Consider the following 20,017-nt stretch of genomic DNA (forward strand, 5'->3'; position numbering starts at 1 on the left):
TGCCGCAGAGCGGGTGGGCCTGTGTGCCATGGCCGCTGAGCCTGTGCCTCCGGAGCCTGTGCTCCGCAACGGGAGGGGCCCCAACAGTGAGAGGCCCGTGTACCGCAAAGAAAAAAAAAAAGGACAACCTGGAAGAAATGGACAACTTCATAGAAATGCACAACCTTCTGAGACTGAACCAGGAAGAAATGGAAAATATGAACAGACCAGTCACAAGCACTGAAATTGGAACTCTGATTAAAAATCTTCCAACAAACAAAAGCCCAGGACCAGATGGCTTCACAGACAAATTCTATCAAACATTTAGAGAAGAGCTAACACCTATCTTTCTCAAACTCTTCCAAAATATAGCAGAGGGAGGAACACTCCAAACTCATTCTATGAGGCCACCATCACCCTGATACCAAAACCAGACAAAGATGTCACAAAAAAAAGAAAACTACAGGCCAATATTACTGATGAACATAGATGCAAAAATCCTTAACAAAATACTAGCAAACAGAATCCAACAGCACATTAAACGAATCATACACCATGATGAAGTGGGGTTTATCCCAGGAATGCAAGGATTCTTCAGTATATCCAAATCAATCAGTGTGATACACCATATTAACAAACTGAAGGTGAGAAACCATATGGTCATCTCAATAGATGCAGAAAAAGCTTTCAACAAAATTCAACACACATTTATTATAAAAACCCTCCAGAAAGTAGGCATAGAGGGAACTTACCTCATCATAATAAAGGCCATATATGACAAACCCACAGCCAACATTGTTCTCAATGGTGAAAAACTGAAACCATTTCCACTAAGATCAGGAACAAGACAAGGTTGCCCACTCTCACCACTGTTATTCAACCTAGTTTTGGAAGTTTTAGCCACAGCAGTCAGAGAAGAAACAGAAAGAAAAGGAATCCAAATCGGAAAAGAAGAAGTAAAATGGTCACTGTTTGCAGGTGACATGATACTATACATAGAGAATCCAAAAGATGCTACCAGAAAACTACTAGAGCTAATCAATGAATTTGGTAAAGTAGTAGCATACAAAATTAATGCACAGAAATCTCTTGCATTCCTATACACTAATGATGAAAAATCTGAAAGAGAAATTAAGGAAACACTCCCATTTACCATTGCAACAAAAAGAATAAAATGTCTAGGAATAAACCTACCTAAGGAGACAAAAGACCTGTATGCAGAATACTATAAGACAGTGATGAAAGAAATTAAAGATGATACAAACAGAGGGAGAGATATACCATGTTCTTGAATTGGAAGAATCAGCATTGTGAAAATCACTGCTACCCAAAGCAATCTACAGATTCAGTGCAATCCGTATCAAACTACCAATGGCATTTTTCTCAGAAGTAGAACAAAAAATTTCACCATCTGCATGGAAACACAAAAGACCCTGAATAGCCAAAGCAATCTTGAGAAAGAAAAACGGAGCTGGAGGAATCAGGCTCCCTGACTTCAGACTATACTACAAAACTACAGTAAGGTAATGGCACAAAAACAGAAATATTGATCAATGGAGCAGGAGAGAAAGACCAGAGATAAATGCATGCACATATGATCACCTTATCTTTGATAAAGAAGGCAAGAATATACCATGGAGAAAAGACAGCCTCTTCAATACGTGGTTCTGGGAAAACTGGACAGCTACATGTAAAAGAATGAGATTAGAACACTCTCTAACAGCATATGCAAAAATAAACGCAAAATGGATTAAAGACCTAAATGAAAGGCCAGACACCATAAAACTCTTAGAGGAAAACATTGGCAGAACAGTCTATAACATCAATCACAGCAAGATCCTTTTTGACCCACCTCCTAGAGAAATGGAAATAAAAACAAAAGTAAACAAATGGGACCTAATGAAACTTGAAAGCTTTTGCACAGCAAAGGAAACCATAAACAAGACAAAAACACAACCCTCCGAATTGGAGAAAGTATTTGCAAACGAAGCAACTGACAAAGGATTAATCTCCAAAATATACAAGCAGCTCATGCAGCTCAATATCAAGAAAACAAACAACCCAATCCAAAAATGGGCAGACGACGTAATAGACGTTTCTCAAAGAAGATATACAGATTGCAAAAAAGCACATGAAAGGATGTTCAACATACTAATCATTAGAGAAATGCAAATCAAAACTACAATGAGGTATCACCTCACACTGCTCAGAATGGCCATCATCAAAAAATCTATAAACAATAAATGCTGGAGAGGGTGTGGAGAAAAGGGAACCCTCTTGCACTGTTGGTGGGAATGTAAATTGAGACAGCTGTTATAGAGAACAGTATGGGGGTTCTTTGAAAAACTTAGAACTACCATATGACCCAGCAATCCCACTACTGGACATATACCCTGAGAAAACCATAATTCAAAAGGAATCTTTTACCACAGTGTTCATTGCAGCTGTATTTACTATAGCCAGGACATGGAAGCAACCTAAGTGTCCCTCGAGAGATGAATGGATAAAGAAGATGTGGCACATATATACAATGGAATATTACTCAGCCATAAAAAGGAATGAAATTGGGTCATTTGTAGTGATGTGGATGGACCTAGAGACTGTCATACAGAGTGCAGTAAGTCAGAAAGAGAAAAACCAATATTGTATATTAATGCATATATGTGGAATCTGAAAAAATTGATATAGACGATCTTATTTACAAAGCAGAAATAGAGACACACATGTAGAGAACAAAGGTATGGAACAAGGGAGAAAGGAGGGTGGGATGAATTGGGAGATTGGGATTGACACATATACGCTATTGATACTATGTATAAAATAGATAACTAATGAGAACCTACTGTATAGGGAACTCTACTCATTGCTCTGTGTTGACCTAAATGGGAAGGAAATCCGGAACAGAGGGGATATATGTATACATATAGCTGATTCAGTTTGCTGTACAGTAGAAACTAACACAACATTGTAAAGCAACTATACTGCAATATAAATTAAAAACATAATTTGAAAGAAACTTTGGTTGTGCGGAGAATAGACAGCTGGTGGGTGGCAGGATGTAGTTCTGGATACAGGCTCTTCTGCAGTGTGGAGAAGAGCTAGAAAGATGAGTGTCACCCATACTGTAAAAGCAGTAGATGCCAGTGGACATCTGTCGTTTTTGCCACGCAGTATCTATTCACCTTTCTTTCCGTAAAGAACTGTGATTATCCTCTTGAGAACTGTCACTCCACAAACCTCAGCTTATAAAGTTTGAGTGGTGTTGCCTCCACCATAGACTGTGTGTGTGTTGGGGGGGGGAAGGGTGAGAGAGGCTTGGCCAGCAATATATCCCATCTCTGGCCACTGAGATGGTCCAGTGAGAGTCAAACCCAAGATTTTCATTCTGTTATTTTGGAAAATAATTACCCATTTCTACTGGGTTTGTGGTTATGAGAATGTAAGCTGGAGAAGGTCACCATGATGAAAGAGATTACCGGGAGTCAGGTCCACATAGGTGAGAGCAGATACCAGCAATGGACAGACTCAACATCCTTTGGGGAATAGAGCCAGGTATACTCTCTATATCTCAACTATTCAGCCAACACATATCCTTTTTGTTTAACCCGGTTTCAGTTGTCATTTTTTCTATCACTTGCAATCAAGGTGTCCTGATTAACCTAACAACTAGAGAAAACATGCCTGGGTTTGAGATCAGAAGACCTGAGCTTAAACTCTACCTCTGTCACTAATTGGCCATTTACTTCACTTCCCTGAGCCTCGGTTTCTTTATCTGTAAAATGCAGTAAATGATGCCTGTGTCGCAGGTGTGTTTGTCAGCATTCTTCATAGTAAGCAGCCAAAAGTGACTCAAGTGGAAAAGGAATTCATTGGAAAGATATCAGATAACTCAGAATTGAGGAGAAGGCTGAGGAGACAGGATTGGAAAATGGGCAGAGACCAAGGGAAGCTGAACAGCCAGAATGTCAGCAAAGATGCAGCTGAAGGAACAGTCCTGTTAGGATGCTGCCACCTCTGGATGCACCACTGTGTGACGCTCCAGCTGTGGGATACTGCGTGGCTCTCAGCTCCATTCCTCTTGGCACTCCCTCCACATTTAAGCCTGTTTGGGGCTGGACATTCTATTGGGCGAAACGGTGGAAGGTTTTCGGAAGGGAAGAGGGCTTGGATGTTAAGCCACCTAACATGATGGCAGACGTTCATGACAAAAGAGCCGCTGAGAGAATTGCATAATGTCATGGCTGTAGAGGTCCACTGCTGTGCTCAATCGGTGTTCATTTTTCTTTCCCTTCTTCACATTTCTGCTCAGGGCTGACTCTACCAATCCTGTAAGTCTCTCTGTCTTCAGAGAACCAGCTCTGACAAAGCCCCAGATCTAACAGGCCTGAGTAGGCTGGACAGCAGGTTCCTGCCTCTGTACACTAAAGTATTCAGTGACTTTTCCTGTCACTGGGAACCTCTCTATTCTGCTGAGTTTGCCCAGTTTGTCTTTGCTAAATGGTTAGGTTCCTGAGGACATGGTCAGCATCTATTACATCATCTCCCTAAAAGTGCTCAGGACACACTCAAGCACACAGTAGGTGCTCTTTGGGTCAGTGTTTATTTAATGATTGGTCCCAAATTAGGATTGATTGGATGACCATTCCAGGAAAACCATGGGTTGGAATGTATTCCTAGTGCCAAGAACTGTGCCTTGAATATAGGTACCTGTTGAATGGATGGGTGGACAGTAGTGGCAGAGTAGGCAACATCCACTACCCTACTGTGGTCCTTCCTGTAAGTGAGATCTTGTACTGAGCCACTTGTTATATATCTCACACATTGCCACCAGGTCAGTGTAAATGATATTAGTGATGGTTTACTGGGCTCTGCATAATCTCAGGTAAGAGACAGAGGTGTACACTGGAGAATTGAATCCCTCTTTGAGGTGTGGGCATGTGGGGTAGGCAGGCCATCCAACAACAGTAGCCGTCTAGGAAGACCTCTTATGTGCTGGGAACTGATGTACAAATATGATGGAAATATAGGCTGTGCCTTTGAGGAACTCAGAATCTAGTGAGCTCGCAAAACATGGCTTCTTAGATGCTTTGAAATTAGTCTTCAGCACAGAGTGTATCCTTGGGAAGCATTAAATAAAAGGGGGACACATTCATGTATTGACGACACCATTTGTGTGTCTGGGTGGATTTTAAGTTCTGGAGGATTTTCTTGGAGAAAGGAGATCTTAACATTCCTTTTTTATAATTCAGGTCAGAGGCTTCTCAGCGTAGTCTCCTCTCTCCAGATGTTTCTAGCATCTCTCATGACAGCTTACTGCCACAGTTCTAGGACTTAATCTTGCCCAAGCCTTTTTACTATCACAAATTGGTAACTCCTCTGAGTGTGTCGTGTGTGTGTGTGTGTGTGTGTGTTTGCATGTGCACGTGCATTTGGTCCTGTGTGAAGACAACGATGTACTGGGAGAGTTGTGGAAACCAGAAAAGAGAGCAGGATGATGTGTAACTGTTAGCTCTTCTTTTCCTGATTCACCATCAGTGACACCATTAGTGCTTTGCCTGTTTAACTACTTTGTGTTAGTCTCCTAGGGCCTTTCCATGTCCAAGAGCCTCAAAGTCTTCTTTTTCCATGTTCTGAGAGCCTGGAGGGGGCACAGCTAGGCAGACAGGGATGGAAGGTGATTCTCTCCGTGATCTGTCTGTCTTTGATGACAAGCATTTAGAGCCTTCTTTGTGGGGTGCCTTTTCATTGAAGGAGTTAGTGCAGTTTTCTCTACAGCGACTTTGGGGGTGGGATGAATCCTCCCTCAGTGCCTAGTTCAGTGCCCCAGGCTTAGGAGATGTTCAAAAGCACGTTGCTCATCGCTGCTGCTCGTCTGCCCTGTGCAATAGCTTCGCAACTTGGCCTTATGCTCAGTGAATTCTTAGTGTTTCTCCCAAATGCACTCAGTTGTTCCACAATCCCACAAAGGTCATATGGTCTGTGCACCAGGCATGTAATTTGCTGATCCCATGATTAGACATGCACACAACCTCAGTGCTATTAAAATGAACTCTGCAGTTGGCTTTTGGATTGCTTTCCCCGAAACAAACCTCCTAGGCACATGTGTATGGAATTAGTCCTCAGATCACTCTGGCCTGCAGCACACTGGCGTTAAATACTTTAGCTCTGTGGTACTTCCACGGCTGGGGACAGCTCAGGTTTCTGTGATCAGGTATATCTTGGTCCTGGGTGCCTTCCTTGCACCCACAATCCCAAGGTGAGAGGTACCTCACCCTTAGTCTCTTGTGGTTTGGGTATCGAACTTGGAAGACTTCTTTGTTCTTTCTTTCTCTGATATTGTTCTTTTGTTGTCTTGGCAACTAAAATAATAATCTTAAATGTCTCTGTTTGTATATTCTTTGGAGAATATTTTATCACAGATCTTTTCCAAGAATGCCTGTCTCATGATGCATTGATTACTCCTCAGTGTCTTCCTTTTGTGTATGTGTGTGTGTACTTATTTTCTGCATTTGGGAGAAAGAAATGTTAGCATGATGTAACCGGCCCCTGGGTTGAGGATCAAGAGTCCTCTGTTAGTACAGGGCACTTCACATCATTGGCCTTCAGTTTCCCAGATTAAATGGACTGGATGATTTCTATAAGCTGTGAACTGCCACGACCCTAAGCCAGAATTAGGTAAAAATGTGTCATTACTTGCTGTGATTCTTACAAGAATCTTGTCCATTATGCATGGGAATTTTCTGATTCTTCACTCTCTCCTTGACCGGAATAGTTTTCATTTGCTGAAATATGTTGCTTCATTTACCTCAGTCATTCATATTTTGGGGGAGGGGTGAATGCTACCAAGTAAACATGATACAGGCAGAAAGCTGATGCTGTCTCAAGCCTTTGTTTTACTCTGGTTGGAATGAACGTCATGGAAGTTCCTTCCTCTGGCTTTTAATAGAGCTCTTGTACTTGTTCCTTCTCTCCTGCAACTGGCTGCCCTCATCACCTGTTTGTCACTTATCAACTTGAGGACTTCAGGGAAACTTCAGACATCCCTGAGAAAGTGAGTCGTCATGGGATAGGAGGCGCCTGGGAAGGTAGAGCATCTAAACACTGGCTTGGTGTCCCTGACATCTGACATAGAGATGCTTCCTTCAACCTTGACTTTAGGGTCAGTTGATTCTGCTTTGGGCCCATGGATGGTGGTTGGGGAGGGATCTTTGGTGCCTGTGGCAGGATGGCTCCTCTTTGGCCATATCATGTGTTCATTTGAGAGCTGAAACAGGAACACCACCCAGGGTAAGTTTTCCTTGCATCACTGGACAGTAAAAGCAACATACATAAGAGAGGTCTCTTCCTTTATTTTAGCATTTAGGTAGAAAAGAGAACAATCAGAAGTGTATGATATGAGTTTAAGTGATAAGTGCATATTTATCATTTAAAATATAATATTTAAAAATAAATAATATTTTAAATAGTAGCACTGAACCAGTTGTTAAAATGTTGAAATAGTTCTTTATTGGGGGGTAAATAGCTGCTGCCTTGAGTCTCCTGTGTGGCCATGCTGCCATAGCCTGGTCATTACCCTTGGGCTACCAGATAATTACTCCCCATGATCCTGGCCTAGTAGGTGGTCTCCAGCACCCTCTAAGACTGCTGTTCATTCCTGTAGAAGGGTTCACGTACTGTGCCACTTGTTAAATATCTCACACGTTGCCACCAAGATAAACGTAAATGATGATAGTAGTGATCTCCCACTATGTGCCTGGGACCGACTTTAGACTTTGGACGGCAGTGGCTCTGTCTTCATCTTTTGGATCTAGCACACACAGCACTCCATAGATATTTTCTCAGTAGTGAACAATCTCATCTGATCCCATCAGCAATATTTCAAGGCACATGTTTTTAACCCTGTTTTGTAATTGCTAGAAAGGAGTCCTAAAGAATCCAAATAACATGCTCTGGGTCCACTTAAGGAGTGATGGAGTGGTGAGTTTAACCCAGGAATGTCACTCCAGATCCAAAGACTCAGCTCTCCTAGAGTGCTATGAGATGTTCCCAAACTTCTCAATCCCTGCCAACTAGAATGGTGCCTACATTTGGGGGTAAATTTGCTTGAAGTTCCATGAGAAGGATGGGTGGGAAGTAGGGGAGTGTGTATGTGAAATGGTGCAGGAGGGAGAGGCTGTGGATCCAGGAGAAGGGGCCCTAAGATCATCATGAGAGGTTAAAACACACCCCCCTCCCCCACACTGTAAGTCTCCTCCCTGCAGGAAATGGAGAAAAAAAGGTCTGTATGAGAAGAAACTAGAAATCAGCCACCGTACAACATACCTGTTCTCCCATTACCCCTATGTGGGTATAGAGAGAAGGGGGCATCTATTTTTCAGACGTACTAATGGTTTCTAATTAAGGCACGGACATAGGATTTGAGTGTTTGGAGACCTTCTTTACTGTGTTAAATGAGGCCAGAGCAATTGGAGGAAGCTGGTCAGAACAGGGAGGCTGGGGTTAGGGTTAGGACAAACATCTCCAGTTTCTGAGTTTGTGTATATGCCTCTTGGTAGCTTGCCCTGGCTTATTTGCGTCATCAGAGTTGCCTAGAGACAGGGCGCAAAAGCTTGGGGCTATGTTTTAGTAATTACAGTTGATAAAATTCATTAAAGGGTAATAAAGTAATATCTGCCTCATTTTGGAACTTTTGTATAGATAGGCATAGCTATCAAAAACACTATTTGTTAACCCATGGTAATAGCTATCATTTATTCAGTGCCTCCTCTGTCCTGGGCTTTATATATTTTGATCTCATTTAATGTTTTCAACACCTTATGTGATAGTTATTTCAATTGTGAGAGATTGAACCTCAATTCTTCACTCCCTCTGTGGCTTTACAAAGACTTCATGGGAAAGAGAGGTGATAGAGTGCATTTCCCCCTATTTGACTTTAGGTTATGCAGCTGCTTTGGCCAATGAGATCTTAGCAGACATGACTTGACCAGGGACTTGAGATGTGCTTGCAGTTTGCCTGCCCCTGTCCTCCTGTGGCTTGCTAGGAGAGGAACATTCCCTAGGTTGCCACTGATTTTAGGAGAAAATGGAAGCATATGAACCCAACCCACAGCCTAGAGCCGAGCTGTGCTGACCCTGGCCAATCCCAGTAGACCTAAAACTGCTGGCAGACCTGTGAGCAAGAGAATCAGTGTTGTTGTTTTTTTTAAGACAGTGAGATTTTGAGATTATTTGATATGCAGCAAAAACATACAATCTTAGTTTCCAAGAGTAGATGCTGAGGTTCGAAGAAGTTAAGAAGCTTGGCCAGAATCAGCAAAGTAGCACAGTAGAGAGAGGCTGGGTTCAAACAATGGTCCACCTCATTTCAAAGTTATATTATTGTTTGGAAGAAGTGCCCCATATTGGAGCAAGCTTGAGGTTAAATAGCATAATGGACATATTAGAAGTGTCTCCCCAAGGCTTATACCTGGTGGAGGAGACGGTCAGTGAGTTTGAGGATGGTTGTCAGAGAGAAGCTGATCTGACCTCTTTCACCTCTCTGCTTAGAGAATGTGTTTCTTTAACATAGGAGTGAGATTGCTGCTGGAGATATTTCAAGTTGCTGAGGCAACTGGTATCCCTGAACATCACCTAGTGTCATTTGCTTCCCAGTTCCATTAACTATGAGGGTGCCCCTCCTGGGTCATCTCAGGCTGAGTCTTCAACAGATCTGTTTCCTGAATGTTTAATATACTGGAGGCTTATTGACATTCTACATGGGAAGCCTCGTTTTTCATTTATTAATTGTTATCAGAGTTATTTTTGTTTGTTTGTCTTAAATATAAAACCTTCCTCTAGGGAGTTCTGGGGCCCATTATAGATATGGAGAACCCAACAATCCTCTGTTGTTTTTTTTTTAAACATCTATATTGGAATATAATTGCTTTACAATGGTGTGTTAGTTTCTGCTTTATAACAAAATGAATCAGCTATACATATATCCCCATATCTCCTCCATCTTGGGTCTCCCTCCGTCCCACCCTCCCTATCCCACCCCTCTAGGTGGTCACAAAGCACCAAGCTGATCTCCCTGTGCTATGCGGCAGCTTCCCACTAGCTATCTATTTTACATTTGATAGTATGTATAAGTCCATGCCACTCCCTCGCACCGTCCTAGCTTACCCTTCCCCCTTCCCGTGTCCTCAAGTCCATACTCTACGTCTGCGTCTTTATTCCTGTCCTGCCCCTAGGTTCTTAAGAACGTTTTTTTTTTCTTGGTTCCATATATATGTATTAGCATACGGTATTTATTTTTCTCTTTCTGACTTACTTCTCTCTGTATGACAGACTCTAGGTCCATCTACCTCACTACAAATAACTCAATTTCATTTCTTTTTATGGCTGAGTAATATTCCATTGTATATATGTGCCACATCTTCTTTATCCATTCATCTGTCGATGGACACTTAGGTTGCTTCCATGGCCTGGCTATTGTAAATAGAGCTGCAGTGAACATTGTGGTACATGACTGTTTTTGATTTATGGTTTTTTCAGGGTATACGCCCAGTAGTGGGATTGCCGGGTCGTATGGTAGTTCTATTTTTAGATTTTTAAGGAACGTCCATACTGTTCTCCATAGTGGCTGTCTCAATTTACATTCCCACCAACAGTGCAAGAGGGTTCCCTTTTCTCCACACCCTCTCCAGCATTTACTGTTTGTAGATTTTTTGATGATGGCCATTCGGACTGGTGGGAGCTGATACCTCATTGTAGTTTTGATTTGCATTTCTCTAATGATTAGTGACATTGAGCATCCTTTTATGTGTTTTTTGGCAATCTGTATATATTCTTTGGAGACATGTCTATTTACGTCTTCTGCCTGTTTTTGGATTGGGTTGTTTCTTGATATTGAGCTGCATGACCTGCTTGTAAATTTTGGAGATTGATCCTTTGTCAGTTGCTTCATTTGCAAATATTTTCTTCCATTCTGAGGGTTGTCTTTTCGTCTTGTTTATGCTTTCCCTTGCTGTGCAAAAGCTTTTAAGTTTCATCAGGTCCTATTTGTTTATTTTTGGTTTTATTACCATTTTCCTAGGAGGGGGGTCAAAAAGGATCTTGCTGTGATTGATGTTATAGAGTGTTCTGCCAATGTTTTCCTCTAAGAGTTTTATAGTGTCTGGCCTTATATTTAGGTCTTTAATCCATTTTGAGTTTATTTTTTGTGTATGATGTTAGGGAGTGTTCTAATCTCATTCTTTTACATGTAGCTGTCCAGTTTTCCCAGCACCACTTATTGAAAGGGCTGTCTTTTCTCCATTGTATACTCTTGCCTCCTTTATCAAAAATAAGGTGACCATATGTGCGTGGGTTTATCTCTGGTCTTTCTATCCTGTTTCACTGATCTATATTTCTGTTTTTGTGCCAGTACCATACTGTCTTGATTACTGTAGCTTTGTAGTATAGTCTGAAGTCAGGGAGCCTGATTCCTCCAGCTCCGTTTTTCTTTTCCAAGATTGCTTTGGCTATTCAGGGTCTTTTGTGTTTCCATATAAATTGTGAAATATTTTGTTCTACTTCTGTGAAAAATGCCAGTGGTAGTTTGATAGGGATTGCATTGAATCTGTAGATTGCTTTGGGTAGTATAGTCATTTTCACAGTGTTGATTCTTCCCATCCAAGAACATGGTATATCTCTCCATCTGTTTGTATCATCTTTAATTTCTTTCATCAGTGTCTTATAGTTTTCTGTGTACAGGTCTTTTGTCTCCTTAGGTAGATTTATTCCGAGATATTTTATTCTTTTTGCTGCAGTGGTAAATGGGAGTGTTTCCTTAATTTCTTTTTCAGATTTTTCATCATTAGTGTATAGGAATGCCAGAGATTTCTGTGCATTAATTTTGTATCCTGCCACTTTACCAAATTCATTGATTAGCTCTAGTAGTTTTCTGGTAGCATCTTTAGGATTTTCTATGTATAGTATCATGTCATATGCAAACAGTGACAGCTTTACTTCTTTTCCAATTTGGATTCCTTTTATTTCTTTTTCTTCTCTGACTGCTGTGGCTAAAACTTGCAAAACTATGCTGAATAACAGTGGTGAGAGTGGGCAACCTTGTCTTGTTCCTGCTCTTATTGGAAATGGTTTCAGTTTTTCACCATAGAGAACGATGTTGGCTGTGGGTTTGTCATATATGGCCTTTATTATGTTGAGATAAGTTCCCTCTATGCCTACTTTGGAGGGTTTTTATCATAAATGCGTGTTGAATTTTGTCGAAAGCTTTCTCTGCATCTATTGAGATGATCCTATGGTTTTTCTCCTTCAATTTCTTAATATGGTGTATCACACTGATTGATTTGCGTATATTGAAGAATCCTTGCATTCCTGGTATAAACCCCACTTGATCATGGTGTATGATACTTTTAATGTGCTGTTGGATTCTGTTTGCTAGTATTTTGTTGAGGAGTTTTGCATCTATGTTCATCAGTGATGTTGGCCTGTATTTTTATTTTTTGTGACCTCTTTGTCTGGTTTTGCTATCAGGGTAATGGTGGCCTCGTTGAATGAGTTTGGGAGTGTTCCTCCCTCTGCTATATTTTGGAAGAGTTTGAGAAGGATAGGTGTTAGCTCCTCTCTAAATGCTTGATAGAATTCACCTGTGAAGCCATCTGGTCCTGGGCTTTTGTTTGTTGGAAGATTTTTAATCACAGTTCCAATTTCAGTGCTTGTGATTGGTCTGTTCATATTTTCTATTTCTTCCTTGTTCAGCCTTGGAAGGTTGTGCTTTTCTAAGAATTTGTCCATTTCTTCCAGGTTGTCCATTTTATTGGCATATATTTGCTTGTAGTAATCTCTCCTTATCCTTTGTATTTCTGCAGTGTCAGTTGTTACTTCTCCTTTTTCATTTCTAATTCTATTGATTTGAGTCTTCTCCCTTTTTTTTTTTTTTTTTTTGCGGTATGCGGGCCTCTCACTACTGCGGCCTCTCCCGTTGCGGAGCACAGGCTCCGGACGCGCAGGCCCAGCGGCCATGGCCCACGGGCCCAGCCGGTCCGCGGCACGTGGGATCCTCCCGGACCAGGGCACGAACCCGCGTCCCCCGCATCGGCAGGCGGACTCCCAACCACTGCGCCACCAGGGAAGCCCTCCCTTTTTTTCTTGATGAGTCTGGCTAATCGTTTATCAATTTTGTTTATCTTCTCAAAGAACCAGCTTTTAGTTTTACTAACCTTTGCTATTTGTTTCCTTTATTTCTTTTTCATTTATTTCTGATCTGATCTTTATGATTTCTTTCCTTCTGCTAACTTTGCGGGTTTTTTGTTCTTCTTTCTCTAATTGCTTTAAGAGTAAGGTTAGGTTGTTTATTTGAGATGTTTCTTGTTTCCTGAGGTAGGATTGTATTGCTATAAACTTCCCTCCTAGAACTGCTTTTGCTGCATCCCGTAGGTTTGGGGTCGTTGTGCTTTCATTGTCATTTTTCTCTAGGTATTTTTTGATTTCCTCTTGATTTCTTCAGTGGTCTCTTGGTTATTAAGTAGTGTATTGTTGAGCCTCCATGTGTCTGTATTTTTTACAGTTTTTTTCCTGTAATTGATATCTAGTCTCATAGCATTGTGGTCAGAAAAGATACTTGATATGATTTCAGTTTCTTAAATTTACCAAGGCTTGATTTGTGACCCAAATATGATCTATCCTGGAGAATGTTCCATGAGCACTTGAGAAGAAAGTGTATTCTGTTGTTTTTGGTTGGAATGTCCTATAAATATCAGTTAAGTCCATCTAGTTTAATGTGTCATTTTTAAGCTCATGTTTCCTTCTTTATTTTCATTTTGGATGATCTGTCCATTGGTGAAAGTGGGCTGTTAACGTCCCCTACTATTATTATGTTACTGTTGATTTCCCCTTTTAAGGCTGTTAGCATTTGCCTTACGTATTGAGGTGCTCCTATGTTGGGTGCATAAATATTTATAATTGTTACATCTTCTCTTTGGATTGATCCCTTGATCGTTATGTAGTGTCCTTCTTTGTCTCTTGTAATAGTCTTTTTGAAAGTCTGTTTTGTCTGATATGAGAATTGCTACTCCAGCTTTCTTTTGATTTCTCTTTGCATGGAATATCTTTTTCCATCCCCCCAGTTTCAGTCTGTATGTGTCTCTAGGTCTGAAGTGGGTCTCTTGTAGACAACATATATACGGGTCTTGTTTTTGTATCCATTCAGCCAGTCTATGTCTTTTGGTTGGAGCATTTAATCCATTTTCATTTAAGGTAGTTATCGATATGTGTGTTCTATTACCATTTCTCAATTGTTTTGGGTTTGTTATTGTAGGACTTTTCCTTCTCTTGTGTTTCCTGCCTAGAGAAGTTCCTTTAGCATTTGTTGTAAAGCTGGTTTGGTGGTGCTGAATTCTCTTAGCTTTTGCTTGTCTGTAAAGCTTTTGATTTCTCCATCGAATCTGAATGAGATCCTTGCTGGGTAGAGTAATCTTGGTTGTAGCTTTTTCCCTTTCTTCACTTTAAATATGTCCTACCACTCCCATCTGGCTTGCAGAGTTTCACTGAAAGATCAGCTCTTAATCTTATGGGAATTCCCTCTTATGTTATTTGTTGTTTTTCCCTTGCTGTTTTTAATATTTTTTATTTGTATTTAATTTTTGATAGTTTGATTAATATGTGTCTTGGCGTGTTTCTCCTTGGATTTATCCTGTATGGCACTCTCTATGTTTCTTGGAGTTGATTGACTATTTCCTTTCCCATATTAGGGAAGTTTTCAACTATAGTCTCTTGAAATATTTTCTCAGTCCCTTTTTTTCTCTTTTTCTTCTGGGACCCCTATAATTTGAATATTGGTGTGTTTAATATTGTCCAAGAGGTCTCTAAGACTGTCCTCAATTCTTTTCATTCTTTTATCTTTATTCTGCTCTGCAGTGGTTATTTCCACTATTTTATCTTCCAGATTGCTTATCTGTTGTTCTGCCTTAGTTATTCTGCTATTGATTCTTTCTAGAGAATTTTAAATTTCATTTATTTTGTTGTTCATCATTGTTTGTTTGCTCTTTATTTCTTCTAAGTCCTTGTTAAACGTTTCTTGTATTTTCTGCATTCTGTTTCCAAGATTTTGGATCATCTTTACTGTTATTATTCTGAATTCTTTTTCAGGTAGATTGCCTATTTCCTCTTCATTTGTTAGGTTTGGTGGGTTTTTATCTTGCTCCTTCATCTGCTGTGTTTTTTTCTGTCTTCTCATTTTGCTTATCTTACTGTGTTTGGGGTCTCCTATTTGCAGGCTGCAGGTTCATAGTTCCCGTTGTTTTTGGTGTCTTCCCCCAGTGGCTAAGGTTGGTTCAGTGGGTTGTGTAGGTTTCCTGGTAGAGGGGACTAGTCCCTGTGTTCTGGTGGTTGAGGTTGGATCTTGTCTTTCTGGTGGGCAGGACCACGTTTGGTGGTGTGTTTTAAGCTGTCTGTGACATTATTATGATTTTAGGCAGCCTCTGTACTAATGGATGGGGTTGTGTTCCTGTCTTACTAGTTGTTTGGCATAGGGTGTCCAGCACTGTAGCTTGTTGGTTGTTGAGTGGAGCTGGATCTTAGCGTTGAGATGGAGATCTCTGGAAGAGCTTTTGCCATTTGATATTTTGTGGAGCCAGGAGGTGTCTGGTGGACCAGTGTCCTGAACTCAGCTCTCCCTCCTCAGAGGCACAGGCCTGCGTCCAGCTGGAGCACCAAGACCCTGTCAGCCACTTGGCTCTGAAGAAAAGGGAGAAAGAAGAAAGAAAGAAAGAATAAAATAAAATAAAATAAAATATTTATCAAAATTAAAAATAATTATTAAAAATAAAATATTAAAAAGTAATAAAAACAGAAGAAAAAAGAAAGAGTGAAAGAAGAGAGCAACCAAACCAAAAAACAAATCCACCAATGATAACAAGTGCTAAAAACTATCCAAAAAAAAAAAAAAGCAAAAAAAACCCCACAACAACAAAAATGGGCAGACAAAACACCCTAGGACAAAGCAAAGTTATACAGACAGTATCACCCAAAGAAGCATACACGTACACACTCAGAAAAAGAGAAAAAGGAAAGAAATATATATATCTATATTTTAAAAAGGCAGAAGAGCAACCAAATCAATAAACAAATCTACCAATGATAATAAACTCTAAATACTAAACTAAGATAAACATAAAACCAGAAAAAAAATTAGATGCAGAAAGCAAACCCCAAGTCTACATTTGCTCTCAAAATCCACCGCCTCAATTTTGGGATGATTTGTTGTCTATTCAGGTATTCCAGAGATGCAGAGTACTTCAAGTTGATTGTGGAGATTTAATCCGTTGCTCCTGAGGCTGCTGGGAGAGATTTCCCCTTTCTCTTCTTTGTTCTCACAGCTCCCGGGGTTCAGCTTTGGATTTGGCCCTGCCTCTGAGGTCGCCCTCTGGCATCTGTTCTTCGCTCAGACAGGACGGGGTTAAAGGAGCAGCTGATTCGGGGGCTCTGGCTCACTCAGGAGGGGGGAGGGAGGGGTACAGATGCGGGGCGGGCCTGCGGCGGCAGAGGCCGGCGTGACGTTGCACCAGCCTGAGGCGTGCCGTGTGTTCTCCCTGGGAAGTTGTCCCTGGATCCCGGGACCCTGGCAGTGGCGGGCTGCACAGGCTCCCGGGAGGGTTGGTGTGGATAGCGCCCTGTGCTCGCACACAGGCTTCTTGGTGGCGGCGGCAGCAGCCTTAGCATCTCATGCCGTCTCTGGTGTCCACGCTGATAGCCGTGGCTCATGCCCGTCTCTGGAGCTCACTTAGGCGGTGCTCTGAATCCCCTCTCCTCGTGCACCCCAAATCAGTTGTCTCTTGCCTCTCTGGCAGGTCCAGACTTTTTCCCAGGCTCCCTCCCGGCTAGCTGTGGCACACTAGCTCCCTTCAGGCTGTGTTCACGCAGCCAACCCCAGTCCTCTCCCTGGGATCCAACCTCCGAAGCCCGAGCCTCAGCTCCTAGCCCCCACCCACACTGGCTGGTGAGCAGACAAGCCTCTCAGGCTAGTGAGTGCTGCTCGGCAGAGATCCTCTGTGCGGGAATCTCTCCTGCACCCCTGTTGCTGCACTCTCTTCCGTGGTTCTGAAGCTTCCTCCCCGCCACCCCCAGTCTCCTCCAGTGAAGTGGACACTCCTCCTAGTGTGTGGACACTTTTCCTCCTTCACAGCTCACTCCCAAAGGGGCAGGTCCCGTCCCTATCCTTTTGTCGCTGTTTTTTCTTTCTTCTTTTGCCCTACCCAGGTACGTGGGTAGTTTCTTGCCTTTTGGGAAGTCTGAGGTCTTCTGCCAGCATTCAGTAGGTGTTCTGTAGGAGTTGTTCCACATGTAGATGTATTTCTGGTGTATTTGTTGGGAGGAAGGTATCTCCACGTCTTACTCCTCCGCCATCGTTAAGGTCTCCCACTCCTCTGTTCCTACGACAAGCCTAGGAGGGAGGCAAAGCAGGAGCCACTTAATCAGAATTATAATGTGAGGTGAAACTCCCGAAAGCTTTAAAATGGAAAACTCCAAGTGAAACGAATTAAGAAGGTAAAGCTTGGTTGCTGTTGTCAAATCAGCCCCATAGGGAAGGGAGGGTTCAGGACACACAAAGGAGAAAGAAGAAAGGGAACTAGAATGAGACAGAAAATAATGGGTTGGAGGACCAGAAGGTTAGAGGCAGGTTCTGAAATCCAGAGACAAGCTCTGCTGCGTGGGCAGTTACTTCCATTGCCTGCAAGCAAGCTGCCCCATTTGGTTGGGGCCACGAATACATATCATTAGAGCTGTGGACTCATCCCCAGGACTGACCCCAGTTTGAAGGGATGGTGATGAGAGCTGAAGTTACCTCCCTGTTGAGTAGCAGCCAGCCTTACATTAGTGTCCTCATACCAAGGGCAAAATCACTGGAGAAGTCTTCCCCAACTGCTGTCCTTATCCAACTCTTACCTAAAGCATTTAAAATCAACTCTTTTCAGCCTGAATGCAGTAATTCTGCATGTCCTGATTTAATCTTGGCTGGCTTTCCCTCTATGACTGTCTTTTTCTAAGCACATACGGGGAAGTACATTTTCCCTTTTAAGCTAGTGTGAGGCAAATAATCCTCAACAATGAAAATGGGATAGAGCATTCGCTACAGTTATTCTAGGTGGATTTTCTAAGCCCTTCTTTTTTCACATTCCTGCCAGTTGCTCTGGGGCCATTTCATAGCTTCTTTTCTCTTCAGCAGAGTACTGATGAATCTCAAATCAGTCCAACAGTGGGCTTGTGCACAACTTGGGGGCCAAACAAGAGTAGCTGGGAATAATTGTTTGGTAGATAAGAATACTGGGGTACTTCTTCCACCATCCAACCTAGGAGGGTACTGTGGCAAATAACAAGCAAGTGTAGATGCCCTCTTTACCATCAGTCTGCACAGCATGTTGAAGTGGCACCTCCGTGATTCTAAACTTAATCTCAAATAATGGTTCTGAATATTTTTAGAAACTGTCAACCTGTTCAAACTACCTACCTTTTGCTGCAGCTAGTCTTACTTCCTGAAGCTTAGGACATAAATCCACAGTGGTGGTTGTCTCTTGGGTAAACTTAATATCTCAGCAATCTCTGATTTGCTACCCAGGGTCTTCCATAGGCAACTTAGGTTGGAGCTATGATATATATAGTGTCACAATTTAAATTTGCCTGAACAGCAGCTTGAACCGTTGATGCTTGATTGAGGGTGTAGGTGGACATCTCTGTAAAAAAATCCGTTTGGGGGCTTCCCTGGTGGCGCAGTGGTTGGGAGTCCGCCTGCCGATGCAGGGGACACGGGTTCGTGCCCCAGTCCGGGAGGATCCCGCATGCCGCGGATCAGCTGGGCCCGTGAGCCATGGCCGCTGAGCCTGCACGTCCGGAACCTGTGCTCCGTAATGGGAGAGGCCACAACAGTGAGAGGCCCGCGTACGGCAAAAAAAAAAAAAAAAAAAAAAGTCTGTTTGGGAGAGGGGTCATCCTAGAGATCCTCTCTACCTGGTGACAGAACCATCAGTGAGAAAAGACCTTCAGACCCTAGGCTGGTCAAAGCAAGATCTTGCAAAAGTTTATTTGCCTTTGGCTCTCTTACAGATGTTTTCCGTGCTCCTTTCTAACCCCTTGATCCTATTTGATGCTCTGAACTTGTGTTGACTCCTGGTTAAGCTACTTCTCCATTTACCTTGTTTGCTCTTAAAGACCACAAACCCAGAATCACTTGATTCCCCATTCCACCACACTTCCATCAAAACCCCTTATTAATCATTTTAGCTGATTGTGCTTAAGGGAGGTCACAGTCCCCCCTGCCCTGCTTGCACCCCCATCTCCAAGGAGGAGGAGTTTGGCTGTGCCTGGATTGGTCAAGCCTGAGGGCATTCATTGGGTCTCATTTTCTAAGATGTAGAGGCTTAGTCAGAATAGCATAATTAAGTGCATTTTCATGGCATTTAGTCTTTCTGGATGTGGCTCCTTCCTAGGGCTTAGAGAGGCAAGGCGGGGGCTATGTAGAGACTTGCTATGCTTGGAGGAAGGCCTGATAGGGTCTGTCCGTCTGTCTCTTTCTTCCGGTATTGCCTATTCTTTCTTTAGATGGTCTGCCCTTCAGGAGGCCAGAGGTAAGAGGTGCTCCCTTTCCACTGTGAATGAATGACCCCACCACTCCCTTTAAACCTAAGTGAAAACTAGAGTAAGGCTCAGGGGAAAGAAGGCTACTTCAGCCTTCTTAGTCTGGCCAAGAGGAGTTCTGGCAGGCAGCAGAGCTCAGCAGGGCTTGAGACGCAACTTGGGATTTGGGACCAAAGCCCCATTTCTAATAAAGGGCAAGTGTCATTGTCCTCTGTGTGGATAGGTTTTTAGACCACTCCTAGGGTGGGATGGCTAGTTGAAGCCAGGATTCTGGGGTTCCTGGGCCTTCCTGGACAAATTCCTTAACTTTTGAAGCTCAGATGATTATGAGACTTATTCATCTGTAGCTTCATCTCTTCACCTTTCCCATAGTCATCAGAAACAGATGTAAGAAATCTAGCAAACATTTATAACTGTTCATGCT

The sequence above is a fragment of the Grampus griseus genome (genome assembly GCF_964374135.1).
Source record: "Grampus griseus genome assembly, chromosome: 15".
Lineage (NCBI taxonomy): Eukaryota > Metazoa > Chordata > Mammalia > Artiodactyla > Delphinidae > Grampus > Grampus griseus.